Here is a 23,919-nt window from a genome sequence, read left to right as displayed (position 1 = left end):
CCCCCCCCCCCCCCCCCCTGTTTTTCCCTCTGCATTTTTAAATCATGCACTTTATAGTTGGTCTCGGTTTTATGTAACAACAGGCACTTTAGACATGATGATTTTTCTTTTTATTTCATCAAGTTCATTGAGTAAAAGATGTGGGTGAGCTTTCATCTAAACCGTTCATTTGAGTGGCAGTAATCATTACATGGTTACATATGGAATACATGCTGTTCTGATCAACTGCTGTTTTAGTTTTTAACAGGCATGTACTGTTATCTATTTTAGTTGATTTTGTGAATTTTTTAATGTTTACTTTGCTTTACTCTCATTAAAGTTATTTATTCAAAATCATGACATGTACCCTTGTTGCACCTAATGCCTAATCAGTGTGCAGACCGTTATGTTTTGTTTCTTTGACAAAAGCCTGGCAAATAATTGTAGAATCATAAGCATATGAAGACAGATTGCTTTCTTTTATTGTCTAGACTACTGTTGTTCTAAGGTTTATTGGGCAGTCTTGTCGTTATACCAAGCACCCTAAAGCATTTTAATCTTAATCTTCAGGTCAGGAAGTTATATTACTAACATATAGTACTGTTATTGTTCCGTTTTAATTAATTTTTTATTATTCATTAATATTAATAACCCCCGAGTCGACACTGGTTACTATATTTGATAGTCCCCTGCAGGTATTGCGCAGTGAGCAGCAGAGGGCACTGTAGCACTGGAGCACATCTCTAATGATGCTTCTGCATTGAAGTTTTCTCCATACGCGCTAACGTGAGGGCACATAAAAGGTTCAGAGGCACTAGGTTTCTGATGCAATACAATTATTATTTCTGCAAGACGACGTTTATTGTATATTATCCCAGGCATTTTGGTTTTAAGGTTTTGAACTGTCTGGATGGTGGCATGAATGAAACCAAGGTGTTGACTCGTGGGACACCGATGCGTGGCGGATGTTATATTAGACGCTAATTGTTTTCACTTTGTGTGTCAGTCAGAGGGAAGTGAATTGAACAGGAACCAAGTTGTCTTGCTTAAAAAAAAAACCTTTGCATTTAAACCATATTTTTCATCTACTTAGCTGCTAGTTTCTAAAATAACAGCTATCTGGTCTACAGTGGAATAACACATCGAGTCCTAAGAGAGTTGGATTATCTTGCATGAGGAGCACAAGATCTGTTCTTTACATTCAACGTACACTTCCATCCAGCAACCAGCTGCAATTTTTGATGCTTCTGAAGGCTGAATCCAAATAATTCATAGGAGTTTGGAATTGAAGAAACCAGATCACCAGCAGTAGCCTATGGTGTGGAACAATGGACCACGCTGTGTTACGCAGAAGTTGGCTGATTGAAATTATATTCTTTCATGTTGTTTTCGTTCTGTCTGAAGTCTAACTTATAACTGAAGTAAACCACAAACACTGTTACAGTGGCTGTGATTCAGCTCATAGACTCTCCTCTGTCATTTTCAGCCTATAATGTAATTGCATGGCATGGGCTAAAACACCATCAACACACTATAAAAAAAACTGTTACGTTCTTTGTGCGTCAAAGTGGCAATGAAAAAGACACTATTTAGGAGCAGGAATGTACCGTATAACACTAAAGCATCACTACATTGTACGAGTGCCGCTAACAGCTGCAGAAATATGCTATTTGAGGAGATTTAGAGCCAACAGCAGCTACACTAGAGATTCCGCTGACATACTCTCATACTCGGTGTGCAAGAGCTCCGTGTGCAGGTACTAGCCTGGGCATACTGGCCTGGGGCCACGACTAGCAAACACGCATTCTGGGAAGAAAATGACGGTAAATCACAGATCAGAGGAAGTGCGTCGGTCAAATAAAGAGCAATGCCCTTGGGTGGTGTGCTTAGGTTAGCTTAGCATATAGAGTAAATCGTATACAGTGGAGTGTGGGTAGTTAGTATGAGTCCAGAACCATGAAAGAGTCTCCACAGATAAATGCAGCAGTATTTTCTTCCAATTTCATGCTTTCAGGATCCTTTCAAAAACAAATTGGGCACTAGTAAATTATCTACCATAATAAAATATATGTAATCAGAATACACGGCTACTTTTTTAATGGCTGTCGATGAAGAAAGATGCTTTTTGCCAGCATAATGATAGTAACTGTATCTACCAGCCAAAGGGAACAAAACAAGCTGTGGCTCATCAGGCATATTTTGTTGAGCAGTATCATGATTGTGCTAGAGAAAAAAAATTAATGATTGTTAATGACTTTTATGTGTCCTTATTGTCAAGGACAAGCTTGACAATGATTAGCTTTATTAATCCAGTTGTCAAGCTCTGAAGAAAAGTATTGCAAGGTCTACATAGGTGTGTAGAGCCCAATATATCTTACCAGCATACAAGACTGTAATGGTCCTCAATTGCATTTTTTTTTTTAGCTGTGATAAATTGCACACAGTTTTCCAACTCGTCCATAATTGGACAAACACTGTCTTTATATGACAACTAACTAAAGAAGGTAACACTGAGTAACTTACATTTTAGTCATAACGTTGCCAATTACTTTTCTCCACCAGTGAAAATAGTTGAACAAAGCCACATACAACTTGAATTTCTAAATGAATCAGTTTATACGAATCGGCTGAGCGAATGATTCAAATGACTCACTGCTAAATACATCGTTATCCTGCAGAAAAATCCACACCACTAATGCACAGACTGACAATCTGTTTGGAAAATACAAACACAGACAAGTCAAGTGACAAATGGTGAAAAGTCCATGCTGTGACTGCTATATCAACACTCCTGGAACATCACTCAGCCAATCAAACTGATTCATTCATTTAAAAAGTAGTTTGAAGTAGTTGAATTATGCATACAATATGTGAACAATGAATACAGATAATGTTTTTTTATACTACAATAGGGTCGGCATTAAAAAAATGAAATGAGCATGTTGAATGTTCAATAATCAGTTTAGGCAAAAATATTATATAATTTATACAGTATATACAAATGTCCATGAGCTTGGTCATGTGATCAGCATAAAAAAGGGATGCATTTTGACTTTTCTCAATCATCATCACCACCTATTCTCATGTTGACTTAGACTGACCAACTGTCCACCCTTACCAATAGTCCTTTGAATAATAATGGTGATGGGATGCAAGAAAAAAATCTCAGAAAAAGATGACAGGATGTTTGTCCTGTGCTGTGTTGGCTAAAAGTGCTTAGTATTATAAGATGACAGCTGATGACTATAACTTGGCATAATTCAGCTGCAGAATATGTCTATAATGTTTTTATATTAATGCACAAATAAATAACACATGCATATTTCCAGTAGAAAATCACCTCATTTTCAGTTTTTGAATCATCAGATTCATTAAATAATCCAAATAGTAGATCATTCTCATCTAATGCATTGGTGCATGATTTTATTTTTATTTTTTGCTTTTTCCTTTGACTGACATCACATTTTGAAGACATTTTTTGTTATATGAATGTTAGAATGCATAATATACTAAGATCCAGATACACGTAGACATTTTAGGTTGCTTTGGTAATTCAGTGTGTGGGCAAATTTATTTAATCTCATTACTTGAGAAACCTGCATAGATACCAGAAATTGAATTTTAATTGTGCTAATCTGCGATGAATGGGCGATGAACTCACCAAATTTAAATGCATCTGGCCTGAACCTTGTTTACTTTATGTCAACTCTCCCTTCACTTTATATCATAAATGATCTCATTATGTATTCTTAATGATCAAAACATAAGAAAACTTGGTTGTTTCCCCTCTGCCAGCATCAGTTAGAGTAAATTGAGCATTGGGAAGTATATATGGGGGAAAATTGTCATATCAAGGACTTGGGGAAAATGTATGGCCTCGGTTTCCCAGTGTGTTGATGATTTTGTAATGCTTTAGGTCATGGTTAGCACAAACATGCTCTACAGAGAGATGAATGTTGGGATGGCAGCAGGACTTGTGTATTCTGTGCTGTTTTCACAGTGCTTGCTGAAGTTCACTTGGTAAATCTCCAAAACTTGCATTTTATCGTCTTATCTGGCTAATTCTGAAGGCAAACAAAGGATCTTGTGTTTGTGCCTTTGTCAAAACCAAAGTCCACAATGATGAATCAACCAAAACTGTGCGCATATGAGAGAATCAAGAAATAAGACAGGGAATCTTATGAAACCTGTCATTTTTAGCTTTGCCCAAAAAGAAAGGACACTACTGGTCAAATGTTTTGAGTAATTACTATTTTTAATGTTTTTATGCTCACCAAGGCTGCATTTATTAGATCAAAACAGCAATATTGTGAAATACTATCTCAATTTAAAATATGCTTGTAGGAATATATGTAATTTGGACAGCATATGGACATTTCATATTATTATAAATGTTGAAAATGTTTTTGCTGCTTAATATTTTTTGTGGAAACTATACCATTCAAAACATTTCTACAAAAATATTAAGCAGCAAACCTTGTTTTCAACATTGATAATAACTGAGCAGTAAATAAGCATATCTAAATGATTTCTGAAGGATCATGTGACACTGAAGACTGGAGTAATTGCTGCTGAAAATGTTTCCTTGGCCATCACAGAAATAAATTACATTTAAAAAAATTTCAAATAGAAAACGCTTGCTTAAAATTTTAATAATATTTCATAATATTACTGTTTTTACTTTATTTTTGAGCAAATAAATGCAGCCTTATAGTGAGCAAAAAAGCTAGTCCTTATAAATGCAGATTGGGTGTTTGCAATAATATTTCTCAATATTACCGTTTTGCTGTAATACATATCTATATAGATCGTTGGTGAGTATAAGAGACTTGTTTGTCATTTCAGTAACACTTTACAATAAGGCTCATTAGTTAACTACATTAGTTAACATGAACTAAGAATGAACAATACTTCTGAAGCATATTTACTGATGAATTATTAGAATCACAAGTTGTGCTTGTTAACATTAGTTAATGCACTGTGAACTAACATTAACAAACAATGAATGGCTGTATTTTTATTATCTAACATTAACAAAGATTAATAAATAGTGTAATAAATGTATTGTTCATTGTTCATTCATGTTAGTTAATGCATTAATATGATTTTGGACTGAGATGTGACCTGAATATGTTCTAGACAGGTTTTGTGAGATTCACCCAGATATATTTGACTTCAAAAATCCCTTTAAATGCAGGTCAAGTTTCTTTCTAGAAGAAATCATGTAAATCCATTCTATTTTATTCCTCAACTCGGATAAAAGAGCACTCGGAATGATTATCCATATACCTGAAATAACAGAGTTATCAAAAGACTAGCACCAATAGTCCTTTTATTAATGTGCCCTCGAGCAACCAAACCAGTGCCGACGGTCAGTTAAAGAGACAGAGTCTCACCTTTGGCCTTTGCTGCTGTGTTCCGTCATTAGTGTTAAACGCTGCTATTAGAGCGCAGAATATAATAGAATCCATGTGAAGTGAGCAGGGCCAACGTTTGACCAACACCACTGATGCCTAAGAAGGCATATTACAATGGGACTAAAAGCACAGAATGTGAAAAGCAAGTTCTAGCAGGGAAGTTCAGATATGCCGTATCACAGTCTGCACTGATCAGTTGCTGCTTGAACACTCACACACACACACACACACACACACACTCACACACACACGTTTCATCCTGATTATACATTTAAGATTGTACCTCTGGCTTTGGCATCTGCATGCTGATGGCTTGATTATCTATGACGAGCCGAGCTCTGATTCGCATTTTTACCCTCGGTGGAATAACTCAGTTGCAAATGCAGGGGTCTGATTTGCCTTGACTCCAGGAGTGAAAATCTATCAAGAAAAATGGATTTAAGTTGACAAACCTCTGAAAACTATTCATCTACATTGTTTATGTAGTTTGTGGTAATACAATACAGTAGAAAAGAGTAGACCTGAATGTTTATAACTCTGCGCTGCTGTCCATTTTAGCCATTTAGCCAGATGTCCACTGGTATCTCTGTATGCCAGGGCTGAGCACTGCCTGCCCAAAGTTTAAGGGATAATGGATAAATTATGGTCGTTTCTACCAGAGGTTTAAAATATGGCCGGCACTTTCCATGAATATCCTTCATCACCTTGGTGTCCAATTATTATTTTTTCCCCCCAAGTATTAGGCACAAATTTCCATTTGTTTTCTTTTTGTTGCGAGAACTAATAAATGTAATAAATGAACTAGATAAACTATTCTAACTAGGTTGTTTAATTGTGATGTTTGCCTTTCTGGAGAATTCTCAGTTGTATCTACAATTAAAAGTCCAATCAGTGCATTTAAAAAGGTTTTCACATTAAAAACATTGTGATTTCGTTAAGAGTGATCTTGTGTACACTCACATGAGATGAAGACTAGTTTTCTGTAAAAGGATTTAATTTCGTACGGCGTTGCATTTCTGCTGTGCTTGAAATGACGTGATCGCAGTGTTTCGCTAAACGCCAGAATCCTAACGCTCATTGGATGCCGTCTCTGTAGATATATACCATAGTGATATTTAGCGACGCGAAGAGCGGCAACTAGACAAAGTAACACACTTTATTTATAATTAATAGTGTTTTACCAGCGGAGACAACGGGAGAATAAGTACATTTATGGCCGAAGAAGCAGAAAAGTACTGAAGCCAGGAGACAGAAAGACTGACGAAGACAAAAACGATCGTAAACATTGGTACGGCGTACAATGATGCAGAAAATCCTGAGTGCTGCTGATTTTTGTTGAACAGGTAAGAGAATTAATTACTTAATTATGCAGACCGCTCCCTAAAACTCATAAGTAGTAGGCCTATACCTAAATGTAATTTACATAAAACGTCAATTCTTGTCGATTGCCTAAGAGTACAGCGTTTAACACCATTGTAGCATTGATAGCAACAGTAGCCTAAATAACTCCTGAACGCACCTTAAATATCAAGCAGCAAAGTCATAATTTTGACAAAAAAACCTATTACCATTCAGTTCAATAGAGTTAAACTATTTGTAATTAACTAATTTTAATTATAGCAAGAATTCTAAAATATTTTCAGTGTAATGTCCAACATTTTGTGTGCAACAATTTAACCGTATGATTTTCCCCAGTCAAGAAAAAAATGTAGCATTCCTTAAAATGTTGACACTGACACAGTATAATATTTATGTCATTTGGAAATGAATAATTTTCTCAGTTTTTAAGAATTTTATAATGTTGACTTTTGTCAACTTTTTTGAAATTTGTCAAACTCACCGTTCAACCCCAATACTCAAACAAGCTAATGTAATAAAAAATTGTGACACAAATATTAAGTAATGCTAACTGTATGTATCAGTAAATACAACCCATTGTTCCCCAAAAACTCTCAAGCCCCTACTGACAGCTTCATTTAAGCTAAATTTGCAACCCTTTAAATGTTATGGCAAAAACAACAACAATAAAAACTTTTATTTAAATAAACTGCAAAACAATAATAATAATAAAAAAAAATAGGTGCTTCTTCTCATTTAATTTTTGATGAAAATAAAAATAGGGTCTATTTTGTACTCAGTCCTTAAATGAAAATATGATTTCCTATGATGTCCATTGTTGCTGTTATAATTGGCTCTTGTGTACATAAATGAACACACTCACCTTCTCAGAGGTCTCAGTGCAATGAGTGCAGTGATATTCTATGAACACTATGAACCTCGTGGTAGACGTTTCAATAAACAATCACCATACTGAAGTGGACACTCAATTTATGATTCCCCAATGAGATATAAAAATAACTTGTCTGTTTGTCTAGACCCGCTGTGGCTAACAGATCAAAAAGATGACTCGCACAACTCGGCTGACATCTAAGCAGACCTCTCAGGGCTAAAGCGTTCTATTTTCCTGTCCTGTGATTGTCCGCAGGAAGAGGTGATGTGCAGTGAGAAATGGAGAGAAATAAGATGGCCAAAGCGGTAATCACTGTGCACTCAGCTATAGAGAAGCAATAGATGTTGCAGTAACATCTGCTGGAGGAAGTGTTCGCTGTGTGGAGCTCAGTCTTTGGTGTCACATCAAGGACAGTCACGATCTTCTTCACAGAGAGCTGCTCTGTCAAGATGGGTTGAGATAAACCAAAAGCTCTTGGGGGTAAGACACCAGTGCACTTGCAAATGGGTTACAATGTACAAGACCTAAATCCTGATTCCCTTGTGATCATTGAATATCCTAAAGCACTTATTGTTAATTGGCGGAATGACAGACCCGTCTATTAAATGTCAATTGCTTTAAGTATTTTTGAATCATTTTTTGACTGGTAACAGACTTTCACGTCACTGTTGTCACTAGAGAGTTCTGGATTTCTTTGTTATGTTTCTTCATAGTTGCTAATGAGACTAGATCAGACAAATGCCCTTCACTGGACTGAAATAGCTCTCAGACAGATTCAGAAAATGAGCAGATTTTGCCCATTTGAATCCCTTCGGCAGTTTAGGTCTGCTTTTATATAGTGTAATACTTTGATTAAGGTATAGTTCACCTAACAATTTTGTCATTATTAACTCGCTCTCAGTGAGTTAATTGTAACATTTTACAATAAGGTTTAATTTGTTAACATTAGCTAACTACATTATAACAATGTACAATACTTTTACATCAGTTATCTTAATATTAATTTCAGAATTTACTAATTCAATTTTAAGATGAAAAGTTGTATCTGTTAATATTATTTATGCACTGTGAACTAACATTGTTCATGTTACAGTACATAATGCATGAACTAAATGTTAACAAATAAGATTTTATTGTAAAATATTACTTAGTAAATGATGATCTGGAAGGACATGAGGGTACATTTACACAAGTAAATTATGACAGAATTTTCATAAAAAACTACTTGCATGAAATATGTTATTGAAATAAAAGGCCACAGTTCACTTTCATGGCTGTGTTTCTTATAAAAATGCACTGTAATGATGTCAAATTAAATTATTTACTTGCAATGACATTTTAAATCATGTTTTAATAATCGTGGTTTTGTCATGATTTAAAGAAGTAAACTTATTGTTGATGTGTTGACATCAAACTAAAGCACATATTCACTATTACTTTTAAAGTTAATATATTAAATGTATTAACTTGCTAATTTATCATTACAAATGGGTAATTAATTAAATACAAAATATATTTAAAGACATGATATGCAAGTTTAAATAGAAATGACATTAAGGTATATTTTACTGTACCATAAATGGTTGTCAGTACATTAGGCAGTACACTCTATATTTCAAAGAAAGTAGATGTAAGTATGAAATTACATATAAAGATGTACTTAAGTTCTACATAAGCAGGCCAAAAAAGCACTCTAAAGTTCAGCTAGATGTATACATCTATGTACAGTATGTCTGAAAACATTACATTCAGTGTGCTTTTAAGTATAATCTATTAAAGTATATTATTTGATTTGTAATATTGTAATAACCATCTCCGCCCCCCCACAGTTTTTCCCAAAATAACCACTAATTAAACTCATCATGATATGTTTTTGTTGGTGTTATGAACTATGCTGACAAAAGTGGTGAAGAAGTATACACTATGAAGCTTACACTGACAACGTTTCTGAGAGCAAACTGATTTCATGTTAAGTGATCTAATTTTCAGCAGTAAGAAAAAAGTGTTTTAAAGCTTGTTGTTTTGCAGAACATCACAGTTATATATGATATGAGAATAGTAAGACCTGTAGTAAGGGAGTACATGCTATTTAAGGAAAATGTAATTATATTTTCAGAATGACATCATTTTTTTTTCAAACCTAGTCTGTGGGGTAAATGCCCCCAGGCGGCATCGCTTCCCACTATCATAATTACAGTAGTTACCATGTTCTGAATATCACATCTTTTGTTTTTAATTCATGTAATTTACTGTAACTAGGTGGTTGAATAAAAATATTTGGACTTTATGTTTAAAAATTCCCTCAAGTTCGCATCAGCCATCTACTTGGGTAGCCAGCTAGCATCAGCTAACAATATTTTTCAAATAGGCAGATTTTTAAGGTTCATTTATAAATATTAATATTTATCTATGGTTATTTTAGCTAGTCTTTTTCATTTTAAGCTAAAACTGCTTGTACTCTGATTTAGCTGTGAATGTATAAAGAAAATAGCTTCGTCAGAGTGGGGACATTTTCACCCCCTTGGTACAAATTACATTTTTGTTGAAAATCAAATAACAATGAAGACTGTACATTTTTCATACTTGGTTTATAATTTATGTCATTTTCACTGAAAACTAGGATAACTATTCAAGACACATTTAACTTTTGTTTACAAGGGGTCTCTTTAAAGTCTGTTGTTTATTATGTTTTGGAGTCTTTCTATATATTAGTTATTAGTGTAAATGTAACATTACAAGTTGACTGTCACCTTAATCGAGACATTGCCCCCTATATATAGCTTCAAAGCAGTTAGCTACTTTTATTATGAGCTAATGGATCTAACTGCTGTTTTTTTAGAGTAGTAGCTTGACTGCAGTTGAACTACTTTAATTCACGAGTAGCTTGTAGTTTGACAAGCTATTTCAAAGTAGCTTCCACAACACTGTTATCAAGTAAAACCCATTAGGTGAAAAACGGGAAGAAACTGCATCGACTGCACAATGAAAATGCTTGACTACAGGCTCCAACAATGCTGTCTTTATAGGTGGTAAACTCTGTCTTTGCCTGTGTAGACAAGTATACTTCCTTTAAAACCTTAATTAATTTGAAAACCAATTAGACTTTAACAATACCAGATAAGATGGCTAAAAGATAGGAGGTTAATACAAGCGCTGTGAGATTTGATTCTGCCAGTTAAACTTTCAGACAGCAGTGGATGTGTCAATCTCAGATAACAGTGCCAGTGACTCGGCTCTTAGTCGGAGCTGTTTGTGTGTAGCGAGACATTGTACTGCCGCTTTCCGCTAGACCGAGTCGCACACAGGGAAAGCTGTAGGTAGAGATCGGTTACGAGCTTTTCAATAAAATCAATTCCCCATCCAATCGAAACTTGCGCTCTCTGAAGGGAACAGATCGCTGATAAACTGCACAGTCAAACGTGACATTTACAGCTGAGAAATATTGCCTTGTATCTGAAACATAAAACATGCCTGGGGGGACATTGTCCGAGAGTGATGTATGAGACTAATGCTTGCAATGTCATGTTGGCCATTTATCAAGGATTATTTTCGGTGCCTCCGCAATCTTTTGACGTGCCATTTGACATGTAGCCGGTGCAGAGAAGTTTCCCGCTGTTGCGCCCCAGACGTGTTTCTCATGGTTAATATAAAGGCCGGTGTAGTGTCAGCTCATGTGGCCTCCGGTCCATAACCCCAAGTATCAATTATTGCCATACAGTTTTTTAAGAAGTTTCTTCTCTTTCTTCTCTCCCAGATATTTTGTTGCTCACCACATACTGAGATGACTCACCGGCAAACCTTGTATTCCCACTGAGCCGAGGCAGGCTGCCACTCCCACTGACAGCAGCCATGGGAAAGATCAAGCTCTCAGACACACAGCCAGTGACAGCGATGAAGATATTTATTTGCTGCCTGCTCCGTCTGAGAATGTGGGTCAGGGGCAAGGCAGTAGCACACCCACTGCTAAGCTGCCTGCTGCACTCCTCACGCACCTAAAAGTAACATAAACCCTCTGTTGCCAAATAGGGCAGGATGCTGCACTCCTCGGTTTGGGCACAATGCTCTGGTGAGACATTTGTTCTGGATCTGAACACAATCTGAGATAGTCACATGTTTTCGGCTGATGAGTCAGTCTTAAAGGGATAGTTCACTAAAAAATGAAAATTCTGCCATTAGTTACTCACCCTCATGTCATTCCAAACCTGTGAGACTTTGTTCATCTCGTATTCTCGTAGCTTCATCAAATTACGGTTGAACCACTGATGTCACATGGACTATTTTAACAATGTCCTTACTACCTTTCTGTGCCTTGAATGTGTCAGTTGCATTGCTGTCTATGGAGGGTCAGGAAGCTCTCGTATTTCATCAAAAATATCTTAATTTGTATTCTGAAGATGAACAAAGGTCTTATGGGTGTGGAACAACATAAGGGTGAGTGATTAATGACAGAATATTCATTTTTGGGTGAACTATCCCTTTAACTTACCATTTTCAGTTAATTTTTGTAGGCAAAATGCAGTCATTTAAATAGGAATCGACGCAATCTGGAATTTTGCTTGAGGCAGATAGATTTACCCATGCAGATTTTGTGACTGGTCATGTGGGGATTTGTTGCGTTGACCAACAGAAAGCTGTTTGGATTGAAAGTGACTTCTGTGAGCTGTGCTTCATACATTGCTACACTATTTAACAAGAGAGAGTGGACCTTTTTTGACTGCAAAATGTTATTGTACCTTTAAGATGCAGTCAGATTTACCATTGTTCAGCTAATTTTCATGGGCAAAATCCAGTTATTTCAATAGGAATTCATGCGAGCGGGAATTTTGTGAGAGGACGTAAGATTTCACAACGACTTGGATTCTCCATGTTGACCAACAGAAAGTGCTTGGTTTGAAAGTGAATTCTACGTAAGCTGCGAGACATACATCGCAACACTATCGACAAGAAAACGTTTCCGCAAAGGTCATGTGATTGTACCTTCAAGCGTTCACATTTACTGTTGTTCAGTGAATTTTCGTGGGGCAAAATCCACTCATTTAAATTGGAATTCACGTGTATGGGAATTTTGCGCGAGGGTGATAAGATTTCCCCTTGCATATTTCGTAACAAGTTTAATTTGGTTGCACAGATTTGCTGCTTTTAATAACAGAAAGCTGCTTGGTTTGAACGTAACTTTCGTGTGAGTTGTATATACTATTGAGATAATGGACCTTTTTTTTGTCTGTGAAACTTTGCCAGAATTTCATTAATGTGACCTCACCTTTATACTGACTAAACAATGATGTGTAAATGACTTTATTTTTGCTGAACGCTTTCTGCAAAAGAATAAATGTTTCTATATTCATATAAGTCAATGGGGTCCAGTGTGTTTGGATGTGAGAAATTAATCCATATGATTCAATCACTTTGTGTGATGAAGAGATTGAAATGTAAGCCTTTGGTCACTCTCAAATTAAAACATTCAACAACGCACATATGCTACATCAAGTTTGGCGACACAATGACTTGGCACATAGGTAAAATTTCACAGGCAAAAAGGTCCATTGTCTTTTGATAATAGTGTCATGTACAGTATCAAGCACATCTCACACAGAAGTCACTTTCAAACAAGTAGCGAATCCGTGTGACCAACATGAACCTGTTGCAAAATCTGTCGCCCTCACATGAAATTTGTGGATTCCTTTTGAAATGACTGGATTTCGTCCATGAAAATTCTGCGAACACTGGCAAATTTGCACAAAGTTTTTGTGTATTTTTTTAATCTGAGGGACATTGAAATTATCATCTATAGTTAGTTAGTGCAAACAGTAGCACATGGCACTAAGATTGCCAAGGTCAAGGGTTTGATTCCTAGATAATGGATGAACTGATCAAATGTAAAGCAATTTGGATAAAAGTGTAAACCAAATACATAAATGTAATTGATAGCATATAACAGATGCTGTTGACAGACTTAATTTAACACAAAGGTAAATCAGTGGGATGATTCTGGAAATTACCTCTGTGGCTCTTACAAATAAAAAATAAGTAGTAGTACTGTAGCTCAGCTACGAGGAAACTGTGTGGTTCTTCTATTAAGACCACATTTATTTCACCCAGGAGGATATTTACCACAGCACTGAAAGCATTAAAGTTATAACACTTGTATTTTGCGCTGACCTACCCTTCCTAAGAATTTATCACCAATCAATGACCCTCTCGAGAGGAACTTCATGCATGAATTTAAGAACAGCAACTGAGAGACCATATATAAATAACTCCAGTGCGTTTTCTCATGGGTGGTTTTGCCTTTTTCATTAGGCAGAGATGTTCACAGTTATGCTTAGGAAATGCACTGCAAATTAATAAAGAGTTCAATGTGAATTGAATAATGCAATCAACACAAATGTGTACTTTCTTCACAGTAAGCAAGAGGAAGGAGTTATCCACAGCATATCAACTGTAACATTTTACAAGACAGTGTCCATGTTACACAAGTTACAGTAATTATAACTAATTTTATACATATTCTGAATGTTGCCAAAGGGCTCTGGGTGGTTTCTAGGTAGTTGCTAGGGTGCTCTGATTGGTTGCTCTGATAGTTAATATGTAGGGTTTGCGTTTGTTCGAAATCCTAATTATAATTGGATTAAACGGATTAATAGTTTCTTATTAGTCATAAAGGCTCTTAGGTGCCAAAAGTAGAACAAAAGTGCAAGTCATCTGGCATGTCTCCTCATTCCAATGCAACACAAGCTCAATTATACACTAACACGCTGCTGTTTCTGCTCCGTTTTTCCTCACGTTTCACTTATTGTAATTAGGTTTGGCACTTAGGTTTGGAATTTCACAACATATGTTTACAGCATTGCCAAACCACGAATCTCGATGAAACGTGCTACCAGGTAATTCATCCTCAGTATGACAAATGAGACTATTTTAGCAATTCGAAAGAAATCAAATGTTTCTATATAAAGTGGTGTAGAGCACGTCTGGAACGGTGCTAATTGGACACTTCATGAAGGATATCAGTTTCAGTAAACGTATAAGACACAATTAAACTGCTTTTTGAACATTAATACCTCTTTTTATTAAGACAGTACTGCTCCATTTCTGTAAAAATGTATTTTCATGGTCAAATACAAAGTTTAATCGGGAACATGTAAATAACTAATTACACAGGAATACAAACTACAGAGATGAGACAAAATATCTGACATAAAACCTATAGAAACAATGAAGAATGGCTCTGGTGGTACAGGCTGTCTAAAAATGGAAAATGCATTGTAAATGTACGCACTAAGATTCACGTCTTAGATTTATTTTCTTTTAATAAACCTATCATCTGCTGTGACCTATCTATACAAAGTAATATGAACATTTACACAGTGCACAGCATCTGAAGTACAGATAAAACATGTCGAACATGCTCTATTCTGCAGGATTTTTTGATAATAACTTAAAGTCTTTTCTTTCAGATATGGGGCATCACTTTTGCATTCTACCTGAGATGCAAAAAATGAATTCATAGACAGACCTGAGACAGGGCAGAATCAAACCTACACTGAAGGTATGTTTGTGTGTGCATGTTTTTTTTTCTTCAGGTTTGGGCAGTTTTAGATCACTTACCATTTCACTTGTAAATATTAAAGTAAACATTAGAAAAGAAAGCAAAGGAGTGATCTGGCTGTATAGCTTGGTGGATCCTCTGTGGAAACCCTCGCCATGTTATGACTCTTTGTAGCCCTCACTCCATATTTGACATGTGAATGTTGGAAATAGCGTCATGCCATTACAATTACAGTATGATAATTTAGCGAAATGATATAGTATACATTTATAAATTACTTTTTTTTTAATTCACATGCTTGGAATGTCAATTGGATGCACATATTGATTTTTTATGTATACTACAGTTCAAAAGTTTGGGGTTGGTAAGATTTTTTTATGTTTTTGAAATAAGTCTCTTATGTTCACCAAAGCTGCATTTATTTGAATAAAATAATTAATGTATTCCTGTGATGGCAAAGCTGAATTTCAGTGTCACATGATCCTTCAGAATGAAATCATTCTAATATGCTGATCATTCTAATTTCTTATTATTATCAGTGTTGAAAACAGTTGTGATGCTTAACATTCATGAGACATATTTTACATTTTTTAATAGACTGTTGAAAAGAACAGCATTTATTTGAAATATAATTTTTTTCTAACATTATAAATGTCTTTATTGTCACTGTCATATTTGTGGAATAAAAGTATTCATTTATATACGCAAAAAATCTTTTTGACCCCCAACTTTTGAATAGTATTGTATGAATTTGGGGCCAAAGATATTTTTAGGGGGCAATAATTTAACTTTAATTTACTTCATTCTCAATCAGTTTAGTGCTGTAGGCATTCAGAACATGATATGTTTAAATAAATCTGCTGCTGTATAAAACCACAAAATTCTGTACAACATACAATGACAATCAAAAGGAACGTTTCTTTCCATATAACCAAGTATAAAGAGTGGCATTAGCTACAAGAGCCTTGCATGAATATACCATACTTTATTAGCGTTTCAAATCTAAATAATGCACACCTGTCAGATAATCTCAGAAATAACACTAAGAAAAAACAAACAAACAAAAATTAACACTTGATAATACACAAATTCATGTAAACGCTATGACCAAACAATTTTGTCACAAGGATTTTACAATGTTAAGCGCACTCTCACCATAACTCCAAAATGCCCCCACGTAGTTAATCACAAACAATATGCATCTGTCCAACTGTCTAGGACGCTGAACGAAGGGCAAAGATATGAAACAATGCCTGATATGAGTGTAATATTTCACCAACTATATACTAACTCTACAATAATGTAATAATTTCACGATCTATACATTTATAATACATTTACGAGTGAGGAAACATAATACGTGTCCCTAGTAAAATTCTCCCTCGCATACATCACCTGAAAATAAAGCATGTTTGATGAGATAAACAAAACATTCCGGAATCACTTTTATAAACTATTGCATTATTGTAGAGTTATTACATTCAATCTGGCATCTACACATAAGCTGGATTGAAGGAATCGAGAATAAGAGCTGCTAACTGAAATGTGTTGGAGGGCACAACTGTGAGTATGGCTTACAACATACAGGCTCCATCTATTTCATTTAGTACGAAAGTTTTTTACGTCACTATGAGAAGCGCACAGAAGCACTAACAATATTCGGAGAAACTCACTGACCTTGACCTCATACTGAGCCTACTGAATGAGAACAAGCTAAAAATGAAAGCTATTTTACACTCTGATAGATATGTTGTGTTTCATAGAAGGGGACATCTTTGTGACGGCCTTCCTGTACAGCTGAGCCAGGAGCCGATCTGCTCTTCTTTGCTTTGGCATTCAATTTTAATGCTTGGGCGTTAATTACAATAAATTAGTCTGTGAGTGAAGCTGGTATATGGATAATGCGATACAAGCCGGAATGAATATCAACACAAGCCGATTATAATCACATACCGTGTATCTAAGGAACAATTAGGGCTGTCAATCGTTTAAAAGTTTGAATCAAACCAACTACAACGTATACTGATGAATTAATCAAATTAATTCAAATTAGGCATATGAGGACAATATACTGTTTGTTTAATTTCCATATCATTGAGTATGTCAATCAATCAACCTACAGTCCACAGTAATTCATTTGAGAGGTTGTCTTGTCTGTCCAATATCAAGAGGATTTGTCAATTTATTCAGTCTGTGATATTTTGTTGAAATGCTAATTTTTTTTTGCCAGCTTACGCCATGAGCACCACATTTTTAATGCACCATATGAGTAGTTTAAAATTAAACAGTAAATTGAATGATTAACCCATAAATTAATTGTTAAATTCATAAATAATTATTACATATGATTAATTCATAAATATCATAACATCTTCGGGGAGTTACATTATACTTAAACTATAAATTATCTATTTTTTGCATGTTGATTGTGCCACATGATTTTGATTCAGGGGCATTATTGACTTAACGTCATTTTTTAAATATTTAATCGCATTGAAGTAATGTGTTCAATTGACAGCCCTAATATCAACACAAGCCGATTATAATCACATACAGTATATCTAATAAATAACGCAACAACACAATACTGCTGCTGAATGTTGTTGGTCACAACAAAAGAGGTTTCTATCTTCTCTAAGGGACTAAGGAGAGCAACGGGCAATTTGCCAAATAAATTACTTGGAATCAATCCATGAAAACAACCCAAGCGATCGTTCTGTGACTGAATCTTACATCGAAACTTTGTGTGTGGCTTTCTTTCAGACCTGCAGACAGAACGGCGTGAGAGAGTGCTGGCAATTAAAACCGAAATGAAACGAAAACAAAATAACCGTGGGTTCAGACCGTTCGAGAGACAGTAGCTTGTGGGTGTCCTGATGAAAGTGGGAACTTCAGTAAGAACAGAACAAGGCACAAAATTCTTAGCAAATGTTTAAACTGAACAAAACCGGCCCCAGCAGGAGGTGTTGGATGGTGAAGCTGCCTAAAATTGAGCTCTCCTAGTGCTCTGCCATCCCACACCCCGTCCGTCTCGATGGCAGCACCTTCTCCTCACCGTCTCTTCAGCTGCACAGGTGTGAATCCAGCCTGATTGAAACCCACAACCCCTACCTCCCAACCCAGCAGTCCACAGTTTGCTGTTCAGCACAGGAAGCTAGCAGGTCTAGTCAGAGTTAAATGTAGTACTCCTTCTTGTCATCCGAATTGTTGTGTCCCCCCTCTGCGTTGATGATGGCAGTGTCTGCATCTGCGGCATCGTCCGCTCCTTTGGCTTCATGGGTAAAGTAGGTACCTTAAAACAGGAACGTTTGTCATTTCCACAGATAAAAAAAAAAACAACAACCCAAAATCAAGCCCAAGCCGGAATCGTGCCTTTTGATTTACCTTTGTGTCTTGCAAAATATCGTCCGAGAACAATCAGGAGACAAAGCATGGCGAACACAACCACCGCGACAATGCCGCCGATGACGGCGTGATCAATTTTCTGTGGCGCTCCATCTGCTCTTGAATCTGCGTCGAAGAGAAACACAAACGCAAAGAAATGAAGGCACCTTCTCGATTGGGAATTGAGTGTGAGATTCCCTGCCAAATGATGTTATTCTGCTTTAAATAAATTCATTAATGCCATCTCCCTTATATATTCACAGTCATCCAAATTCAAATCAACACATGCCTGATAGCACCAAAAATGCGATCTTTAGACTAAAAACATCTCTCAGTAAATCTGGCAGACGGTTTTCACATACTCTTGTTTGTGACATTTCCAGTAAATGTGTAAATAGCATGACACAGACTAGCACATACTCAAACACAGTTTGTTTGGTTTGATCCTGAAACATCAGCTGTCTGAGCCAACACTGACACTGGGGAGATAAAGTTGCCAGCCTAAGCTGGTTTGAATGGAATAAATCATATAGCATATATGCACGTTAAAATGTTTGGAAAAGAGAATGCAAAAAACAGCTATACCAATCACTATGGTAAAACACCCAATATGCATTTATAAAGACTGACTTTTTTGCTCATTAAGGCTGCATTTATTTGATAAAAAAATAAAGTAACAGTAATATTATGAAATATTATTAGAATTTAAAACAGGTTTTCTGTTTGAATATATATTTAAATGTAATTTATTCCTGAGATGGTAAAGCTGAATTTTCAGAATCATTGCTTCAGTCTTCAGTGTCACATGATCCTGAATGAATCATTATAATATGCTGACTTGGTGCATGTGGAAACCATGATAACTTGATTTTTTTTCTTGGATTCTTCACTTTCACTTTTGATAAATTTAAATCATCCTTCCTGAATAAAAGCATTGATTTCTTTTAATAAAATAAAATAAATAAATCTACATAAAATGAATATAAATAAATAAATAATAAAAATGGTATTTCTTACTGGCAAAGTTTTGAATGATAGCATATATAAAGATGTATATTAGTACCATATTGGATACTGGCTGACATTAGAGATTTATTTATTTGTTTTTTATGGTATTGGTCTATTTTGGTGCATTGTCACATTTAAAAGTTTCAGTGTTTCTAAATGTAATCTTTAGCAAATCTCAAAACGAATATCCATTTTTCATACTGGACATTATAATGCTGTTATTCCTAAATTCACTTGAGGTATTTATAGTGAATGCCTTCAGCTGTTTTATTTTGTAAATTTTGTAGATAATTTGCTGGTGCATTTCTCCATTTATGTATGTAGCAAAAGACCTTTATTTGAGCTTTTGGTGCAGTGGCTTTGTAAGAGAACAGACAGAAAAATAAACCCTGCACACATTCTAATTAAGTTTCCTGATGAAGTGCCTAGCAACCAAACTACAAGAAAGAATGTAGACCTGAGAGCAAGGACTGAAAGTGCCTCAACAGAACCCAGACTGTATATTCCCTTCAATATTACTCATTCAGTTTTGTAATCAATAGCCTTTCATCAGGCATAAGAGCGATAGAAGCTGCCCTTTTCCATTTTCAGAATCAACACAAGCTAAAGCTTCAGTGACCGACCTACAGTTTTTCATCAAACCGCATCTGATCCACAACCAGCGTTTCTTTGGATTTAATAAGAACATGTAGAGCTCTAACCAATTAGCCTACCTAGCACATTAAATGACTGAATACATGTCAATGCCGACGACGGCGTGAAAACAAGATCTTTTGATAAACCTGTTTCTGCCTGCAGCAAAGCAACAGATCCAGCCCAGCAGGATGACACAGTCTACTAAGATGCAGCTTTGATATGAGCCACAGAGGTTTCTGCATTGATATAGGACAGGGAAGCCCTGCATTGCATCATGTTGCACCAGAGGCACCTCTCATGGCTCTGGCAGCCTGTTCCCAGTCCTAATGAGACTAGGAATGAACACAGCGGAGAAGAGCACTGTCACATTCCATTCTCTCCGCAGTGCCACCCCCTCCCGCTCTCCGCCGGCCCGGTTCCGCCCCTCCTGCCTCCTGCTTGACACCAGCAGATAAATTAGCTGTCCAGAGGCACGGATATCTTAACCTGCGAGAGGAAATTTTGGGGTGAATGCAATTTTCGGTGACTATAATGCACAGGTGTTATGGAAAGCTCATGTTAGCATTTAAGCAAGACATTACAGGCAAAAACATTATTTTTTCAGGCATTGGTCAATTTTGAGATTTGAGGCTATTCGGCTTTTCATAATACGTTCATTCAGACTAGTGGGAAGAAAACATGCAAATATATTTTCTGTATTGTTGCATTTGTAGATTTCAGTTACGTTACATATCTTTAAAGGCCATTTGCTCAAAATGATTTTTTTCAGAAATCTCCACTTCAGTAGCACTTATATACACCGAACATTACAGGTTTATTCCCATTTATATTCTGAAGGTTTTGACTTAAGGGTTTGTTTATATATAATTTTCCTGATTTTATACAACATTTTATTCCTAAAAACAGGGTGAAAAGATATCAAAAAACCCCTCTGCAAACACCTTTAACTCTAGTATGTAAACAAAATGAAACAACAATTTTAAACCTGGCTTTATTCGATATTCAGATTTCTGTTCTGGAAATTAGTGCATATTTAATTAGATGCCTCATTTGCATATTTAAACAAAATATTTCTGAAAAAAAAAAAAAATTTCAGATTCCAAGATGTAGATGAGTTTGTTTCTTCATCAGAACAGATTACCAGACTCTTATTCTGACGGCACCCATTCACTGCAGAGGATCCATTGGCGAGCAAGTGATGTAATGCCAAATTTCTCTAAATCCATTCCTGAGAACAAACAAACTCATTTACATCTTGGATGGCCTGAGGGTGAGTACATTTTCAGCAAATTTTCATTTTTGGGTGAACTGTTCCTTTAAGATGTGACCTCCTGACCCAACCTGCCATTTCATAATGTGTATTCTGGACTTGTGAACCACGGGTCCAAACGGGACTGCGTTAAACGCCACATGGTAGGCTTTACAAACCATGCTCATGTTAAGCAGGCGGTGGGATACGAGTGGGATTTATTGGGAAATAAAGAGGACTTTTGCCTGATTTACAGCCGGGTGAGGCGGGGGGGAAGACTTATGCACTGCTGCAGGCCTAGAGAGCTCGTTTTATTAGTCTTATTCTGCATTTGTGCTGAAGTGACTAATTAAACTGCAGGCCACTGTCATTGCAGCAGCTGCGGACCAAAGTGGAACGGCCAAGCGGTCATGAGGGCAAAAACATGAGAATATGAGGCTTATGCATGACCGGCCGATATAGTGTGGTAGTCTTATAGCCTTTCTGTCTATTTCTGGCATTTCCCGCTAAAAAGGCACTTCAAAAAGTAATCAGGGAAATCTTCAGGAACAGAGCTCGCAAATCTGTTCGCCGGCTCACTTTTATTGGATTTTTTAAATCTAGATTCGAGTTTCCGCACAGGTCATTCCCTGGAGTTTCGTCTCAGGGCTACGAGAGAAAGCCACACTGATGAAATGAAAACGGAAATTTCTTTTTAAACAAATCACAGCTCACCCAAGGACACCTAGGCGAAACAATGTGGCTAAGAAACATAAATCACACGGCATTTAACTGAGGCACTGAACGACAGATTTTCTGCCGGCGAGAAGATTTAAAAAGAAAAAGCATTAAGGAGAGGTTGAACATGAACTCATTCGGATTCGGGCGAGAAAGGACCACAGTCCCGGGGTACAAAGGGAGACCTTTCCAAACAAAGATTGGACCCTGTGCATGTGGAGCCTTTGAAGCATGTTTTCCTGATAGAGTCTCTAAATTGAGCTAGCAGGCCACAGGGGTGACAAAGACATTTGCTACTATCTGCGGCTCTCTGTGAGCTAAATCACATTCACATAGTGAAGTCAGCGAATGCAAAGCGCTGCCAAATGTTTTAAAAGCAGTCCGCTACATGTCACAAAGCATATGGCTGGTGACATTTTTCCCCCGAATTGTGTAGATGGAATGATAAATATGCCAAGAGTCCGTAGCAGACATCTACAGTGTGTCAGTGAGAGGCCTTTTCATATCAAACTCACAGCCATTCAGCTTTTCTGAGTGACTTGCTGCATGCAAGTTGGTTTGTAATCACAAGGAAACATTAGTCAACTTCAAATGATAATTCATTTTCTTTGCACCGCAATCAAAGTGGAAAACTCTTTTGATCAGAGAGAAAGCCGCTTCCGTGCGTTGCCTTCCCTAAACCATTCAAATGGAGCGCATCCTTTACGTCGGGAAAAAAAAGAGGGGCTTTGAACCAAATATCAACACAAGCCGATTATAATCACATACAGTATATCTAAGGAACAATTAGGGCTGTCAATCGTTTAACAGTTTTAAACAAACCAACTACAACATATGCTGATGAATTAATCAAATTAATTCAAATTAGGCATTGGAGGACACTATACTGTTTGTTAAATTTCCTTATCATTGAATATAAGGCCACATCCACACGAAGCAAGAGCTTTCCCTATCCGATCTTTTTTTTTTCGTTCTAATAAAATCCCTAAACACGGCATCGTCTCAAGAAATATTTGCGTACACACGAAACCACTAAAATGGACTCAAAATGTTGTAGTATACATGCCAGACCAGTATGTGGTGCTGTAATTCTGCCACAGAGATACACTAAAAATGGAGAAGAAGACTTGGAGCATGCACATAAACCTTGCGTTTGCTGTATACAAACGTTTGTATATACGGATTGGCTGTACACACGAAAATGCAAAGGTGTCATTTTCAGATTTATCCACTCTGGGACCCAGTTTAAAAAAATAGTGGTTTCAGGCTCCCAAAACGCTGGATCCGTCTGGATGAAACACCGATATGATACAAAATATTTTACGTATACAGCTAAACGCATCTCTGTGTGGACGGCCTCTAAGTCAATCACCCTACAGTCCACAGTAAATGATTTTGGAGGCTGTCTGCCTTTCCGATAACACAGGATTTGTCATTGTATTCAGTCTGTGATGTTTTGTTGAAATGCAAAATCTTTTTGCCACCTCACGCCATGAGCACCACGTTTTAAGGCACCATGTCACGTATATGAGTAGTTCAGCTTTGAAAAACAAATCTTGACAAAAGTAAAATGGTAAAATTTTAATTATTAATCCATAAATAAATAAATGAATTAATTCATCAATAATAATTACAAAGTATTAATTCATAAATATCATTACATCTTTGGGGAGTTACATTACTTAAACTATAAATTATTTTTTTTTGCATGTTGATTGCACCACATGACTTTGAATTTTTCTGATTTTTA

Source organism: Sinocyclocheilus anshuiensis, unplaced genomic scaffold, assembly GCF_001515605.1.
Source record: "Sinocyclocheilus anshuiensis isolate Anshui unplaced genomic scaffold, SAMN03320099.WGS_v1.1 scaffold1144, whole genome shotgun sequence".
Taxonomy (NCBI): Eukaryota; Metazoa; Chordata; class Actinopteri; order Cypriniformes; family Cyprinidae; genus Sinocyclocheilus; species Sinocyclocheilus anshuiensis.
The sequence above is the reverse complement of the archived record's forward strand: the minus strand, read 5'-3'. Positions refer to the sequence as shown.